A 16,882-nucleotide genomic window follows, 5' to 3' on the forward strand; every position below is an offset into this window, starting at 1 on the left:
ACGTCAATACACCTAGCTTTACTTTGCAAAGCTGTTGATGTCAAACAGTTAGAATACAGAGCAGTTTTGGAACCACTCTTGAAGGATCTTGTCATTCTAGAACAGGAAGGGATTTTCATTTCCAGTGTTGGAAAAAAAATTAAAGGGACAGTACATTGTGTTGTAGCTGACAATCTCGATGCACATTCTATCAGTGGACTAGTTGAATGTTTCACGGGGCCGTACATCTGTAGATTTTGTCTTGGACATTCTTCAGAGTACCAGACACACGAAGTGCGGACCGGAGTGTTTCCACCTCGGACAAAGAAGGAACATAGTTTGCATGTGCAAACAGAGAAAATCCAAATGTTACTCATTGCTTTGGCGTAAAGCGGTCGTGTCCATTGACTGATAAATTAAATCACTTTCATTTTGAGTCTGGGTACCCACCAGATGTACTACATGACCTTTTGGAAGGCATAGTCCCAAAGGAACTAGCATTGTGTTTTCAGATTTTCACCAAGAAGAAGTACTTCAGTTTGACTGAGCTTAACGAGTTAATAACTGAGTCTGACTGTCAAAGTTCTGCGTTATAGGCCTATACATCTGATAGGCTATCAGAGAATGCACTGATTTGTTATTGAAAGCTATCTTTATTTTTGTTTAATGTTTCTTGGGTGTTCTAACATTGTGCTTTCTTTTGATGTGACGCTGACCTAGGCCATTGCAAGTGTTTGTTCTAAAGGAATAGATGTAAGATGCATAGAACATCTGTAGGCTGTGCTAGTTTACTTGTTAGGAAGCCATGCTTGTACTGTAATTATGCATGTTAAAAAAGATAGGTCCACCCGGATTGTGGATTATGGCTACTAGTATAAGTACAGGGAATGCAAGTCAATTCACGTGATGTTTTAATCTCTTTTAGCTGTTTGAAAAACATATTGGCCCTTAGGATTTCAATTTGCGCATATAAAAAAGAAATAATATGAAAGTTTTTTTACAGATTTTTTTAAAAAACATTGTCGTAATTTAAATGTGCTAAAAAGACTAAACCTTGAATCACATCCAAAAAAGTAATCTGTGCCTGTAATGCCCACAAATTATAAATACCTCCAGTATTGTATCCCTATTGTACACATACATGATTTCTGTCTTTGTTTTGTACTTGTAATATGTTGGATAAACATGTTGAGACAAAATTACACGAATAAATGTTAACCTGCTGTTCCTTTTCATGGTTCTTATCTTTTTCATGGTGATCGGTTGACTTAACGTAAGTGAATTGTGGCACCACGAAGGCATGATATTGGGTGGATTAGAAATAGAAAAGTTATGGCAACAGACATTCAATATAAGTATTTTATTTAGTAAATCCAAATCATTTTGATCCAGATATTTAGATAGCTTATATAAATTTCACCCAAACAATTAGTAAATGTAAATCAATTTCACCCAGATCATTAATACATATTAATCAGATTCCACCAGATATTTAGTAAATCTAAATTACCATTGCTCAGATATTAAGTAAATATAAATCACTTTTCCTTGTAAAATCTATTTGGATTTACACAATTTTTTTAGGCTATATAACTCATCATTTGGAATCCTATTACTAAATCCAACACATTTTAACTGTTGCTTTTATTACCATGTACTTATTTTTTATTATTATTTTTTTGTTAATTTATTCAACACTTTTTATTCAAAGTTGTAGTGCTTAAAATCTACTCAATTATATTACGTGTCACTTTGTTGCCATAATTTTTTTAAGTAACAATGTGTCACATTTTTTACAGTGTGTGGCAAATTACGTGACAAACCTTACTATTGACTGTGTCGGGTGGTAGAGGGGTTAACGACATTTATATTTACGCGATCTAACCCAAAAAACTCTTATGGATAGTATTGGTTGTGAAAGCCTACATGTTAAACTAAATAACATTGTTTTAACGAATTCGTTTTAGGAAATATACATCTAGCATATCTCCATAAAGACAGACACAGGTCGCTTTACGGACATGTATAAAATAGGTAATGAAGTTTGTCTGTAAATAATATCTCTGAAAATTATTGGCGGTCGCTTTGAGCCAATACAGCCAATACGTCTGGATATGAAATTGAATGGATGACATAATTGATTTTCAGTACGTATATTAATATATAAGTAACTTTGATAAGAGATATTGAGCATCATCTTACGCAACGACTACCTGCTGGAGTGCCAAGTTTAATACATTTTCTTTTAACGCCAGTCCTTAAATAACAACAGTAGGCATGCTCGCTTCGTAGATGTCAGCAATGATGTCAGTAAATACTGCATTTTCTCTGCTTCACAGATATTTTACACAATGCATTAACACCATTGTCTCCATATATCGGTTGTCGTTCGTGTCCAACAGTGTGTGAAGATCAACGCTTGTGATAATTAATATATATCTACAATATGGAGATAGAGAACCATTTCTACAGTAGACCAGTCTAGAGCCTTTTGAAAAACACTTTTCTTTTTACAGTGGAGAACTTGAATTTTTTTTAAAATTAATCATCCAAATCATTCACGAAAGTAAAATTTATTAATCCATCGTATTCACCAAAAAATAATATAGAAACGAAAACACAACACTAACACTCCAAAACAATTGTAGCATTCACACAACTATGAATATATAGGTAAAACACATAAACACTGAGCAATCTAAAATGTTTCATGAAGAACGTTTTTCAGGGAGAGCTTCGGGAAGAGGCAATTCGTGTAAATGTTGGACCACACGCGACGCGGCTCACGTACAAGGGGTGGCCGTTGTGAGCCGTCTATAAACCGTCGCCCGTCCCTCGCAGTGTTCGTGCTCAAGTACACTGGTGAACTGCCAGAGCAGAAGCCTCGCGTCTGTGCCTGCGGGAATCCCCGTAGACAGGCAGAACCTGTGGTTGGACAGCAATCAGCTCACGAAGCTCGAGCCCGGGGTGTTTGACCTCCTGGTAAATCTGCAGCAGTTAATCTTGAACAACAATCTGCTGAAGAGCGTGTCCAGGGGCGCGACTGACGGTGGCGTGTAGCCACGCGCGTGAGTGTCGCTGGTAGTGATGATGCACCCAATATGAACATTAGCATTATAAACATCTTAGCATTAGAAAGACGAGCAATACGAATACACAATCGCAAACAACAAAGAATGCGAGCTTCTCAACTAAAATAATATTGTATGTGCAAACTTTGTACAAACGTCAAACACGTTCCAGTAATGACACTCTCAAGAATAGAGTGCCAAGTTTAATGTATTTCATTTAACTCTAGTCCTTAGGCAACAACCATTATGCTGCTTACTTAGTAGATGTGTAGCGTTGGATCGCGTATGCACACACCGCCGGTATCCACTTACCTGCTGATTACCTGCTGGATCTCCTCTCTGTTTCAAAGAACAAATTTGACCTAAGGTCTTCGCTCATTTACCAGCTTCACATTCCTTATTGCCGTTTAAATACTGGAGGAAGGGCCTTTGCTATTGATGCCCCCAGGGTCTGGAATGCTATTGCCAATAAACTGCAACTTGAATCACTACCTATGAGATCTTCACTCAAAACTGCTCTAGAGGAGTTGTACACCCCTAGCTGCCACTGCAATTTAGTGGCCTAAAATACAATGTTTCGCTCCGGATGATCGCTGCAAAGTATGATCTGTGTTTTGATTTAGTGTGCTGATCTTAAAGGTGCATTGAAAAATGTGTATACTCCGACTGATGCTCCTGCTGTTGTGGAGTGACTCATGCAGCCAGCTATGGCTGCAGAGTTTGGTAGTACATGTTGTTGACGTCGTTTATTGTGAAAATTCGGTCACAGTTCCTATGATCACTGTTTCATTGCATTTATGGCTTTATTTTGGTGATTTTTGAAAAGTTTTTTGGTTTGGCCATGTTTGTTTGTTGTAGTACAGAGATAGACTGATGGCCTTAATCTAAGTTGTCTTGTGGTTGTTGTTGTTTGACTTGCATCCCACTAGGATTTTTGCACAGTGTTGGTGTACGGTGCTTTTTCTGCAATATTTTGCTGTCTTTTCTTGGATTTTGTTTGCACAGTCACTTTAAGATGTTTTCTTGTTCATGTTTTTGTTTTCTGTTTGTTGCGGTTGCACCCGATTCAAGAGCCGAATGGCTCACAGGGCTATATCTAATAAATGAACTTGAACTTGCTGTTCGCCTGTATTCACTTACCTGCAGTTGCAGCCAGAGGTCGGTAGGGTGTGCTAGCCAGTACAAGGGGATAGAAAGGGAGCCGGTCCCAAGAGAGGCTGGGTTCCCCTCCCCTACCCCAGGTGGGGGGCTGGGAGGGGGACCCTTCCAGGATCTTCTGGAAGGTTCCAGAAAATGGAGCGGTACCAGGGGCAGAGGGTCCCCTGGAGGTTTATTAAAGGGGCACCCCAAGCGCAGCTCGAGGCAGTGCTACGAAAACTGAAGACTGAAGACCAGCGAGACTAGGACCCTGGGACCTCGAGCCCGAGCTGGGACCAGTGGTCGACCCGGAACCTTGGCTGAGTCGGGTCAGATAGCCTCCCGTAGGGCACTGATAGCCGGAGGACTAAGAGTTGAGCTGGCAGTGTGTGAGTCACGATAGCCCGGAGGCTGTACCTCCCTAGATAGGGGATGTTAAGGGCGTTGTCTGTTAGTTTATGAATAAACCGTGTTGCCTCTACGACAACGTCTCCGTCTCCATAAGAACTCACTACAGATGTCAGCAATGATGCCAGTATATGCCACATCATCACTGCATCACAGATATTGCACACAACGCATCGACTATTGTCTCAATGAAACAGCTATCGTGTCCAGCAGTGGATTAATATCAACGCTGGTGATGTTGAAACTAGATTTACATTTCGAGACAGAGAACCATATCTATAGTCAACCAGGCGAGATGCCTTTGAAAAAACGCATCTTTTTACAGCAGAGACCTTGTAAACAAAAACACGTAAATTATTCACCAACATCATTCAAAAAATAATAAATAAGAACACACCACTATGACAAGTGTTTTATAATTCACACAACTGTATATACACTTAAACACGTACACACTAAGCACTACAAATGTTTTGTGAAAATAAAAATGTCAAGGAAAACTTCAGGAAGAAACAACTCGTGTCAATGTTGGACGACAGTCCTTAACAATAGTTCTGCTTACGTAATGTATGTCAGGAATGATGTCAATAAATACTGCATTTTAACTGCTTCAAATATATTTTACAAAGGCATCGACTATTGTCTCCCTAAATCAGCTATCGTGTCCAGTAGTCGATTAATATCAACGCTGGTGATGATGAATCTACATTTGCATGTATATATAGAAACCCATATCTACAGTTAATCAGGCGATATACCTCTGAAATACACTCGTTTCATTGGAGACCTTGGACGAACAAAAAACATGGACATCAGAGAGCAAACGCTTGTAAATGGCATAAAACTGTTAATAAACAAAGCTGGCTTATGCAGGATACGGTTCGAGAAGAGATGATGGAATAAACCACAATGGCCAATGCACATTGAGCATAGTCGATAACAACAGCGGAGTGGCAGCCAGGGGAGGGAACGCGCCCGGAGGACATCCACCATGGAGATGGAGTAATGACAGGAGCTCGTGTGCAGGTCTGAGGTGGATTAATACGTCGCATGGTGGTGACCACGGCTTGGAAATACCTTCAGACAACAGAATACATATGTACGTATTGAAATATACATGTACATATGTAACTCAGCGAAAGCCTAAATAGACCAACACAAATCTGAAACAATCGATTAATACAAATGAATTATAAATGCACATATGCTCCAAGTGTTCTTAAATGTTTGGTGAAGAACGTTTCTCAGGGAGAGCTTCGGGAAGAGGCAACTTGTGTAAATGTTGGACCACACGCGACGCCGTTGTGAGCCGCCTTTAAACCGTCGTCCGTCCCTCGCAGTGTTCGTGCTCAGGGACACTTGTGAACTGTGACGGGAAACGCCTCGCGTCTGTGCCTGCGGGAATCCCCACCACCACGCAAAGGTTGTGGTTGGGCAGGAATCAGATCACGAAGCTCGAGCCCGGGGTGTTTGACCGCCTGACGGCACTGGTGGAGACACGAGACCCTGAGGCTTCTTCTATTGCCACTGCGAAAGTGAATAATTGCGTGTAATCACTGCATAATAACATACCAGAATGCATATTATTGTATTTACAATCTTAGTAGTATCTTAAGAAAGTGCATATCTCTATTTAAGTGAATATAGGTCGGTGTCGCTCACATGTATTTTCATTGTCAATGAGTATCGCTTCACATAACAGATCTTAATGAATGTTAGTCAGCTCACTTTAACGAACAAATCGCCATGAAATAAAAGCACGCATATTTCTCTAAAATATGTCTTTGACCGAATAGGGAAATCGCTTTAACTATACTGTTCTCTTTCAAAGTGAGTAGAATTCGCTTTACTGACATCTCTATCGAAGTTAATGCAGCTTTTCTGAGTTAATAAAAGTTTATAAGAACGAATGGAGGTGACTTTAACTGAAGGGCTTCCTATGAAAGTGAATGCCGGTTCCTTTAACTAATTTCTCTGTGAAGGATGTCGCTTTCAGGAACATATCTGTACATCTACATTAGAACCCGCTGGGGTGTATGCGGATCTTGGTATTAACCGGCTGAAGATGCGGACTGCCACGGGAGAAGCTTCGCGTCTGTGCCTGCGGGAATCCCCACCAACGATCAGTACCTGTGTAGTACCGTCTAATACAGGTCGACACCCGGGGTTGAGGCACACTGATGTTTATTCACAATAAGCACAGGGGACACGTAATACTGGAGGGGGTAGCGGCCCCCTCACCCGGATAGCTGGGAACACACGGCTATCTACCCTAACCTGCCTCTTAATCCCTAACCTGCCTCTTAATCCTCCAATTACTGGGCTAGGGGAGGCTGTCTGGCCCGACACTGGTGAGTCGGGCTATGGCACCCGGAGTCTCAGAGTCCTAGCTCTGATTCACGGGGCCCGCCTCTGGCTCGGTCCTGCGCGGCCCTTATAAGGGCGGCGTTCCAGGGGAGACCAGGGCTCTCACTAGGCAGTCTTCAGTCTTCAGGAGTTACCAATACATTCTGCCACGAGCCCTCCGGCTCATCCCCTTATATCTCGAACCCCTCCCCCCCGCTGGGGTGCCATCTGCGGACGTCGTTGCGAGCACCCTCCCGTGTGCTCACTAAGCCCCGCCCACTGTGCTAGTTTCTCGTAGGATCCCATACATATCACCCCTACACATCTCTCCTCCGTAAGACCCCTACATCACCCCCCCCTGTACAGCTCGCAGTCGTCCCGGCTGCAACATTGACAATAAAAGTTCAACCCATCTCCATCCCCCAGCGTGTGCCTCATTTTTTCAACAATAACGCAACGAGAAGAACAACAGGAAGGAAAAATAACCCGACGAACCCGACGAACCCCCCCCGAATAAATACGAATTCCGTAGGACGAGCGTATATACACGTGTTTCTTTTCCTGGAATCCCCCCCAGCACACACAGAACACCCGGAACACACAGACAGCACACCCAACAATCGTATAATGCAACGTTGCCGGGAACACAGCACGGACGCCCCACACCGTGAGCACAACATGCGAATGAACACCGGAAAAGAGAAACCAAAAAAAAAAATTTTTTTTTCTTCTCTTTTTTTTTTCTTCAAATTTTCTCACAAGAGTTTTCGCATTTTTGCGCGCGTCCTCGCCGCAGGCCCGTCACACGGGACAGGCCCGACCGGCAGGTCGTCGGCCGGCAGGTGTTGATCACCGAGTGAGTCTGTTGCTGGCGTCGCAAGACCCTCAGCATCCCCTGTGGGGGTCGTCGGGCGTGAGCCCGTCACTCCCGGTGCACCTGTGGGTGGTACAGCCGGCAGCACGTCAGGCGAGAGAACCGGAGAAGACCTCCCTGAGTCGGACGCCCCCCCACATGTTTGGCCACGCGCGTGTGTAGTGGGATCTCGCACCGCAACGAAGGGTTTTAGCCTGGAGGGGTGTACAAACCACCGGCGCCTCCCCCATTGAATGCGCACGCACTGAGGTCTCAGGACCTCAACCACCTCGACGGGACCCCGCCACGGTCGCAGCAGTTTAGAGGAGGACGCGAGCGGTACCTGGGGACAGTGCAACCATGCCCTGTCCCCCGGCTTCCACTGTAACACATGCGCGCGACCCATTCTGAGGCGCTCATTAGCCCTCTGCCGCCTGTCAGAATTCTGCATGGCAGCATCCCGCGCTTCCGTTAATCTTTCCAGGTTGAATTTAACATGTTCGGCCAATTGAGTTTTTCCCTGCGGCGCTGGGATCTGCAGCTGGGCCTGAACAGGTGGCTCTGGTTCGCGGCCATACATAAGGAAAAAGGGGGAAAATCCCGTCGCAGCATGGGGGGCCAACCGGTATGCTGACAGGACCCCCTGGATTTTCAAATCCCAATCTGTTTGTGAGTCAGAAACGTGCTGCGACAACATCGACGTGATGGTACGATGCAACCGCTCGACCATCCCGTCGGTTTGTGGGTGATATGGAGAGGTGCGAATCTTTTTAGTGCCAAGGATCTCACAGACCTGTTTGAGCAATTTGCTTGAAAAATTTTTACCCTGGTCGGTCAGCAGCCGCTCGGGAGCACCTTTGTCAAGGACATATCCCTGGACAAAGGCCTCCACGATGGCTGCCGCCGACTGGTTGGCCAGGGGCCAGGCCATAGGCCAGCGAGTGAAATATTCAACACCGGTTAGCAAATACCTATTACCCCTGGGGGTGGCGGGGAACGGTCCTAGAATGTCCAGCGCGACGAGTTCGTTCACCCGGGAAACCCTGATAGATTGCAGGGGCGGGTTCGACTCCTTCGCTGGTGGTTTGCGCTGCGCACACCTAGGGCACGATCCTAATAGACACGGCTATCTACCCTAACCTGCCTCTTAATCCCTAACCTGCCTCTTAATCCTCCAATTACTGGGCTAGGGGAGGCTGTCTGGCCCGACACTGGTGAGTCGGGCTATGGCACCCGGAGTCTCAGAGTCCTAGCTCTGATTCACGGGGCCCGCCTCTGGCTCGGTCCTGCGCGGCCCTTATAAGGGCGGCGTTCCAGGGGAGACCAGGGCTCTCACTAGGCAGTCTTCAGTCTTCAGGAGTTACCAATACATTCTGCCACGAGCCCTCCGGCTCATCCCCTTATATCTCGAACCCCTCCCCCCCGCTGGGGTGCCATCTGCGGACGTCGTTGCGAGCACCCTCCCGTGTGCTCACTAAGCCCCGCCCACTGTGCTAGTTTCTCGTAGGATCCCATACATATCACCCCTACACATCTCTCCTCCGTAAGACCCCTACATCTGTGTTTGCATGTCAGCCAGGGCTTCTTGACAGTCTAACGCAACTCACGTATTTGGATCTTGGTTTTAATCGGCTGCAGATCCTTCCAGAGGGGGCGTTTGGCCGCCTGGTGAATCTGCAGTTGTTGGCTCTGCACGACAATCAGCTGAAGAGCGTTCCCAGGGGCGCGGCTGGCGGTGGAGCTGTCGCCACGCAACTGAGAGTCTCGCCGGTGGTGATAATGCACCCAATAAATAACGTTGGCAAATATCTTCGCATAGAAAGACGAACAATGGTAAACAAAAACACGAGGTCCTCAAATTCAACGGTTAATCGATTTCCATTAACACTCGTGATTAAATAACAACAATAATGCTGCTTAACAATGAGTTAGTAAATACTGCATTTTAATCGCATCACAAATATTTTCCACAATGCATTGCTAATCGTGTCAATGAAACAGCTAATAGCAACGCTGGTGATAATGATTATATATCTCTACATATCCAAAGAGATCCAATCCATATCTATATTTAACCAGACGAGAGACTTTTTAAAAACAATTATCTTTTTACATTGGCGACCTGGGAAACAAAAACATGTAAATTAGTTATCTAATTCAATCACATTACAACTATTTTATAATTAACACAACTTTACATGTACATACACATAAACACTAAGCAATTCATAATAATTGGTTAATTTTAAATGAATTTTCTATATTTCGAATGTTCGCCACGAGTATTTGTTGTTAGCGCAGACATGGTTTCTTGCAAAAAGTTACTGTTTGGTGAAAATAGGGGTTTCTCCTTTTTTCTGGCAACAAAACAGGTGTTAAGTTTTGATTTAAAGCTTTCATGACCACAGGGATTCATATTCTTGGTTCTTTCGGTAAAGTCACGTAGAAGGGAAATAATAAAATAATAAAAATATAAAACAATAAAATTCTCACGACGTTTCGACTGCAACACAAGCAATCATCATTAGGTGTGAAATTCACACCTTATGATGATTGCTTGTGTTGCATGATGATTGCTTGTGTTGCAGTCGAAACGTCATGAGAATTTTATATTTTTATTATTTTATTATTGGTCCACACCAGAGACAGCTTTCTTTTGAGACTCGTCTTAAACGGTGTTAGACCATAGGACGCCAAAAGGCATACAGCTCAAAGACAATGCACTATTATAGTAATGAGAGCTCGGGTGAGCATCTACAGCATGGGACCTCCTTTGCCAGTTTCAAAATAATGAAATAGGATTTTCACCTTTTTTCTGGCAACAAAACAGGTGTTCAGTTGTTGTAAGAAACTGTCATGTTATCTACATGGTCCCAATCAGATGTGTCATTGTGTCATTGTAAGAGAGTCTTGTCCAAATAATCAAGTTCAAATCGGAGCAATCTTATTCTCTCTGAGATTAGAGCTAGGCTGGCCCTAAACAAGATCCGTTTAGAGTTAGGAGAAGTGACAGCAGCAGATGTGAGTGTAAAGGCGATCGATATTACCTTGGTGTCGCGGCATCTCTTCAGAAAGGTGAGCGAGTCGATGAGGTGAGCCTTCTTGTCTCGCAGTCTGTTAAAATATCTAACAATTGCGTGGAAACCCTCCCCGTAAAAGCGGTTCAATCTTGATTTTAAGCTTTCGTGACTGCAGGAATCCATACTCTTTGGTTCTTGTAAACTTATTACCTGTCCCTCTTTTATGCACAGTGTCTTTCTATCGAATTTAAGGCGTCCATCTGTCCGTCCTGTAACGAGCCAGCCAGCCAGCCATACCAGGTGATTCACTCCAGTCAAAAACGCTCTTCTGCATGCACATTGGAATGTTACATTTCAAAATGAAATTTTGAAACGTGCTATCGGTCGCTTCTTCATGTGCATTGGTTTAGGCTTCTTATAGGTGTTGGTAACACCTAAATCGCTACTGAATCAACTGCCATTTAAATAACAGGTTCAGCGTGTTAGTGGTGACTTAAAATCATTCAGTTGGTGGGACGAGAATGAGTTGACGCTTTGACACTGTAGCAACCACCAGTCGCGCCCCGAGGAACACTCTTCAGCTGGTTGTTCGCCAGATCTAAATGCTGCAGCTTCCCCAGGCGGTCAAACAATCCCTCGGGAAGGGCCTGCAGCTGGTTGTCATTCAGAGCCAGTATAGTCAGCTGGGTCAGACTATCAAACACCCTAGCGGGTTGTAATGGCTGATGATGATGCTGGAGACCTGTTCGTTCAAAGTGGCCCATATTCACTTATTGAGGTATCAGCTGAGTAGTGACTTCCATGCTAATTGCTCACGAGGAATTCTCACCACTTTCACGGAAATGTGTTGGTGAAAGCGACATCTATTCACATGAAGTGTTTAAGCAGAGCCACTTCCGTTCTCTCGCATATAGACATTGGAGTTGCCAAAACCTACATTCGATACCACGGAATATTATTCTCTTAAACAACGTCGATTCACTTAAAATGCAATCTTAGAGTTAAAGGTACAACAGTTACTTCCATCGAGACCTGTTAGTTAAATCGAACTTCATTCATTTGCTGAGAGATCTGAGAGTTGAAGCGACCTCGATTCATGTTCACAGAAAAGTGTCAGATGCATCGTCTTAATGCCATAGTTAACTCTGTTATTAAATTCCACCAGTGCCCGCTTTAATTAACCTCATTATAGACCTGTTAAAATCACCTCGATTACTGTCAGAAATAAATGTTCGCTCATACGACCTACATTCGCTTTCATAGACATGTTCCAGTTAAAACGACCTCCATTCAATATAACAGAGATCTTCTTAACAAAAGGCAACCATATTCACCTGAACGAGCTTCTTAAACAATATTGTGATATATAGTTAAATTATGAACGTTTTTTTTAAAGAGCACACTACATATATAATAATTCCTAATAATTCACGACTGCAGGGGATTTAGTAGGAGACTCAGGGTCTCGTGTCTCCACCAGTGCCGTCAGGCTGTCAAACACCCCGGGCTCGAGCTTCGTGATCTGATTGCTGTTCAACCACAGCCTTCGCGTGGTCGTGGGGATTCCCGCAGGCACAGACGCGAGGCTTCTCCTCTCACATTGAACATCTGTCCCTGAGCACGAACACTGCCTGGGACGAGTGACGGTTTAGCGGCGGCTCACACCAGCCTCCCTTCGCACGCGAGCGGCGTCGCGTCTGAAGCTCTCCCTGAAAAACGTTGCTTACCAAACATTTTAGAGTGTTCCCTGTCAACTAATATACATCACAATTAAATTTTTCATTTATCCATTCATATTTGTTTTAATTGGGTTTGCCTTATATATGTTAAATATTATAACTCGTTTTGGTCCTTCATTTATGCAAGCATTTCGCATGTCTACCTTTAATAGAGATGTGTATTTCAATACTCTATTATTAAGTTATGTAAATTAATCTTTATCAATACGTAGAAATGATATCATCAAGTTTCATGATCCATCTACTGCAATCCGTATTCACGACCATGCGATGTATAACTCCACCTCACACCTGCACACGAGCTGCTGTCATTACTCCAACTCCACAGTGGACGTCCTTCCGGGCGCGTTCTCACCCTTGGCTGCCACTCCGCTATTGTTATCGACCATGGTAATGTGCATTGGCACAATGCACATTGACCATTACTTTAATGGACCATTTGTTGTCATTTATAAGCGTTTTTGTCTTATCCATGTGTTCCTTTATCTGTTAAGTATCATTATGAAGTTCAGATTCACAAAAGCACTCCAAGCTGCTCTCGTCCGCAACTTTATTTGATTCCTTGTAATCTCCTTGTAGGTGTTGGGAAGACCTCGAACGCTACTGAAACAACTGCCGTTTATATAACACATTCAGCGTGTTAGCGGTGACTCATGAACTCATACAGAGTGAGCGCTGAAAACATCGAGTAATGTATTAAATCTACAGCCCATGCATCACGGTCTTTGTTGGACTGTAACGTGTGTAGCCACCACCAAATTTCGATTTAAAGCTTTCGTGACTGCAGGGAGTCATCTTCTTGGTTCTTTCGGTAAAGTCACGTAGAAGGGAAGTAATAAAATAATATAAATAAAACATAATAAAATAATTCTCACGACGTTTCGGCCACAACGCAAGCAGCCGTCCTCAGGTGACATGTCTCGGACCGCATCCGTGAACATAAGGCAGACCTGAAACACGGTAGGACAAACACCTCAGCCGTGGCAGATCACTGTTACAACTCAGTGGGCTCACATGACATTGACTTCTCCAAGACAGAGGTTTTCTGCAAGCCATCTGGCTATCATGAGAGATTCGTTCATGAGGCGATCCACATATACAAACACAGAGACAATTTCAACCGAGAAGATGGAATCTGGCTTAGCAATCATTGGAAGGACGTAATACACCATTTCGGATCTTAACTGGTTGTGTTCACGTTTACGGTGACTTTCAGACCGCGTGCCACTCACTGGCATTGTATTCTCCGCAGGGAATGGATTTTTTGCTCCACTGCAAGTTTCCCCCCTCGACTCACCCATTGACACGACGGTCAATGGTACAGTGTATAATAACAAATAGTATAAAATTTATATGCTTAATACAATGTAATTGTAATTGTATAGTAAACATATAGCAGTGTGATACACATTAGGGTGGGTAGAATAATACAAGGTGTTATATTAAAATGTATAAAGTATAGGGTGGTTTATAGCAATACAGTATATAATTTAATGTTGGGTTTGTCTATGGCAGTATATAGTACGGTGTAGACTCGTGTGATGTAAGAGAATAAAGTTTAGATGGAAGCATATTATATAATTTTTACGACGTAGAATTGTAATGTATCACTTACTGTTAGTAACTCAGCTTATTGTAGAGTATAGTAAATATACTGATGATGCTATGTAGTTTATACTTTAGTTGTTTATGTAGTTTATACGTTAGTTTTCTACGTGGTTGTTTAGTAACTGCAGCTACATACTATTAACATTCCTTTCCTTTGTTAATGCTACCCCCCTTCCCCCTCCCTTTGATGCTGCTAACCCTGCATATTGCACGGGCATAATATTAATTTGAAACCCCCCCGCCCACCTCCTACGCATTTTCCATATGCTAAATTCCTCTTGACATGCAAATTATTTTGTCAAGGCGCTCTTCTTCCCACCTCCCCCCCTCCAAACCAGCTTAAATATACGCTCCAAGCTTGGTGGTGTTTCATTCTTCACCTGAGGACGGCTGCTTGCGTTGTGGCCGAAACGTCGTGAGAATTATTTTATTATGTTTTATTTTTATTATTTTATTACTTCCCTTCTACGTGACTTTACCGAAAGAACCAAGAAGATAGCCACCACCAGTTGCGCCCTTGGGAACGCTCTTCAGGTGGTTGACGTGCAGACTCAACCACTTTAGATTCCCCAGGCGGTCAAACACAATCTCGGGAAGGGCCGTCAGCTGGTTGCCACCAATATCCAGATTAGTCAGCTGGGTCAGACTGTTGAACAGCCAAGTGAATGCGTGATCGGTATTATTGTTTTAAATAAGAGAATCACAAAACGCGCATTTTGAAGGATATTTTGTCCAAATTTTAGATATTTTGTCCAAATTTTACTCACACGTCGATCCAAACATTCATCCCTGTGGGTGGAACACAATTCGAACAATTTTTTGGAAAATCAATAGTGGGTGTTTTGTGGATCTAAACACTCCCGCCAAATGAATGTGGAATTTCCAGGAGTTGCGCACGGCTTTACAAAGGAGATGAGCTCCTCTCCCCGCTCGTTTGACAGCGAAACCACCGCGACTTAAAATGTATTTCAAGTACCACGCGTAACAGCCGCACGTGATTCACTCGTAATCCCAGGTGCAGCCAGATGACGGTCTCAGCCCGGTACGCAATGATGGCAACATATGGATCAAATTATGTTGGTATTTTTGTGAATTTCAGTAAAATGCTAATTTTTTAAACGTTTACGTAATACAAGCGTGCTCTGCAAGGCGTTTATGAAGGTAACAAATAAATGCAGTCGTCGCTGCCTCTAAACGGTCGCCCGTCCCTCGCAGTGTTCGTGCTCAGGGACACAAGTGAACTGTGCAGGGAGAAGTCTGGCGTCTGTGCCTGCGGGAATCCCCACCATCACGCGAATGCTACTTTTGTACAACAACCAGATCACGAAACTCGAGCCAGGCGTGTTTGAAAGTCTAACGCAGCTCACGTATTTGGATCTTGGTGGCAATCGGCTGCAGGCCCTACCCGAGGGGGTGTTTGACCGCCTGGTGAATCTGCAGAAGTTGGCTCTGAACGACAATCAGCTGAAGAGCGTTCGCAGGGGCGCGACTGGCGGTGGAGCTGTAGCCATGCGCGGGAGTGTTTCGCCGGTGGTGATAATTCACCAAATATAAACAGTGGCAAATATCTCAGCGTAGAAAGACGAACAATACGAATGCACAATCGTAAACAGCACAAAACACGCGCTTCTCAAGATGAATTAAACATCCACGCTTGCTTATGTGCAAACATGGATGTTAAATCTATATACCCGTTCAATTAATACTATTCTATATAATAGAATCCAACGGTTAATCGATTGCCATTAATGCGACTCATTAAATAACAATACTAATGCTTCTTAGCAATGAGTCAGTAAATACTACATTTTAATTGCATCTAAAATATTTTCCACAATGCATTGACTATCGTGTCAATGAATCAGCTATCGTGTCCAGCAGTGGATTAATAGCAACGCTGGTGATAATGAATCTATATATGTACATATCCAGAGATCCATATCTGTATTTAACTAGACGAGAGACTTTTTAAAAACAGTTATCTTTTTACATTGGCGACCTGGGAAACAAAAACATGTAAATTAGTTATCTAAATCAATCATCAAATGAAAAAATATAGATAGACAAATACTACAACTCCATTACAACTATTTTATAATTCACACAACTTTACATGTACATACACATAAACACTAAGCAATTTATAAGAATTGGTTAATTTTAAATGCATTTTTTCTATTTCGAATGTTCGCCACGAGTATTTGTCGTTAACGCAGACATGGTTTCTTGCAAAAAGTTACTGTTTGGTGAAAATAGGGGTTTCCCGTTTTTTCTGGCAACAAAACAGGTGTTAAGTTTTGATTTAAAGCTTTCGTGACCGCAGGGATTCATATTCTTGGTTCTTTCGGTAAAGTCACGTAGAAGGGAAATAAAAAAATAAAAAAAATATCAAACAATAAAATTCTCACGACGTTTCGACTGCAACACAAGCAATCATCATCAGGTGTGACATCCACACCTTATAATGATTGCTTGTGTTGCATGATGATTGTTTGTGTTGCAGTCGAAACGTCATGAGAATTTAATATTTTTATTATTTTATTATTTCCCTTCTACGTGACTTTACCGAAAGAACCAAGAATATGAATAGGTGTTAAGTTGTTAAACACCAAACTGCAACCTTTTACAAGGAATCATGTCTGCATTAACCACGATATTTGTGGTCAGAATGCAAAAAAAAATATACTCCGATAATATATGCGTTGTCCTTGAAACTGATTG

At 43.0% G+C, this 16,882-nt stretch overlaps 1 long non-coding RNA gene across 1 annotated transcript in view; it reads right to left on the reverse strand.

The window, feature by feature from the left end:
- Window positions 1-12,301: 12,301 nt before the first annotated feature.
- LOC144728092 (uncharacterized) overlaps window positions 12,302-16,882 on the reverse strand; it is an 87,603-nt gene continuing 83,022 nt past the window's right edge. The window contains exon 3 of the long non-coding RNA XR_013587478.1: window positions 12,302-12,445. This is a non-coding gene — a long non-coding RNA (uncharacterized LOC144728092). The remainder of the gene's footprint in view (window positions 12,446-16,882) is intronic.

Source organism: Lampetra planeri, chromosome 27 (genome assembly GCF_965212315.1).
Source record: "Lampetra planeri chromosome 27, kcLamPlan1.2.h2, whole genome shotgun sequence".
In the NCBI taxonomy this organism is placed as follows: Eukaryota; Metazoa; Chordata; class Hyperoartia; order Petromyzontiformes; family Petromyzontidae; genus Lampetra; species Lampetra planeri.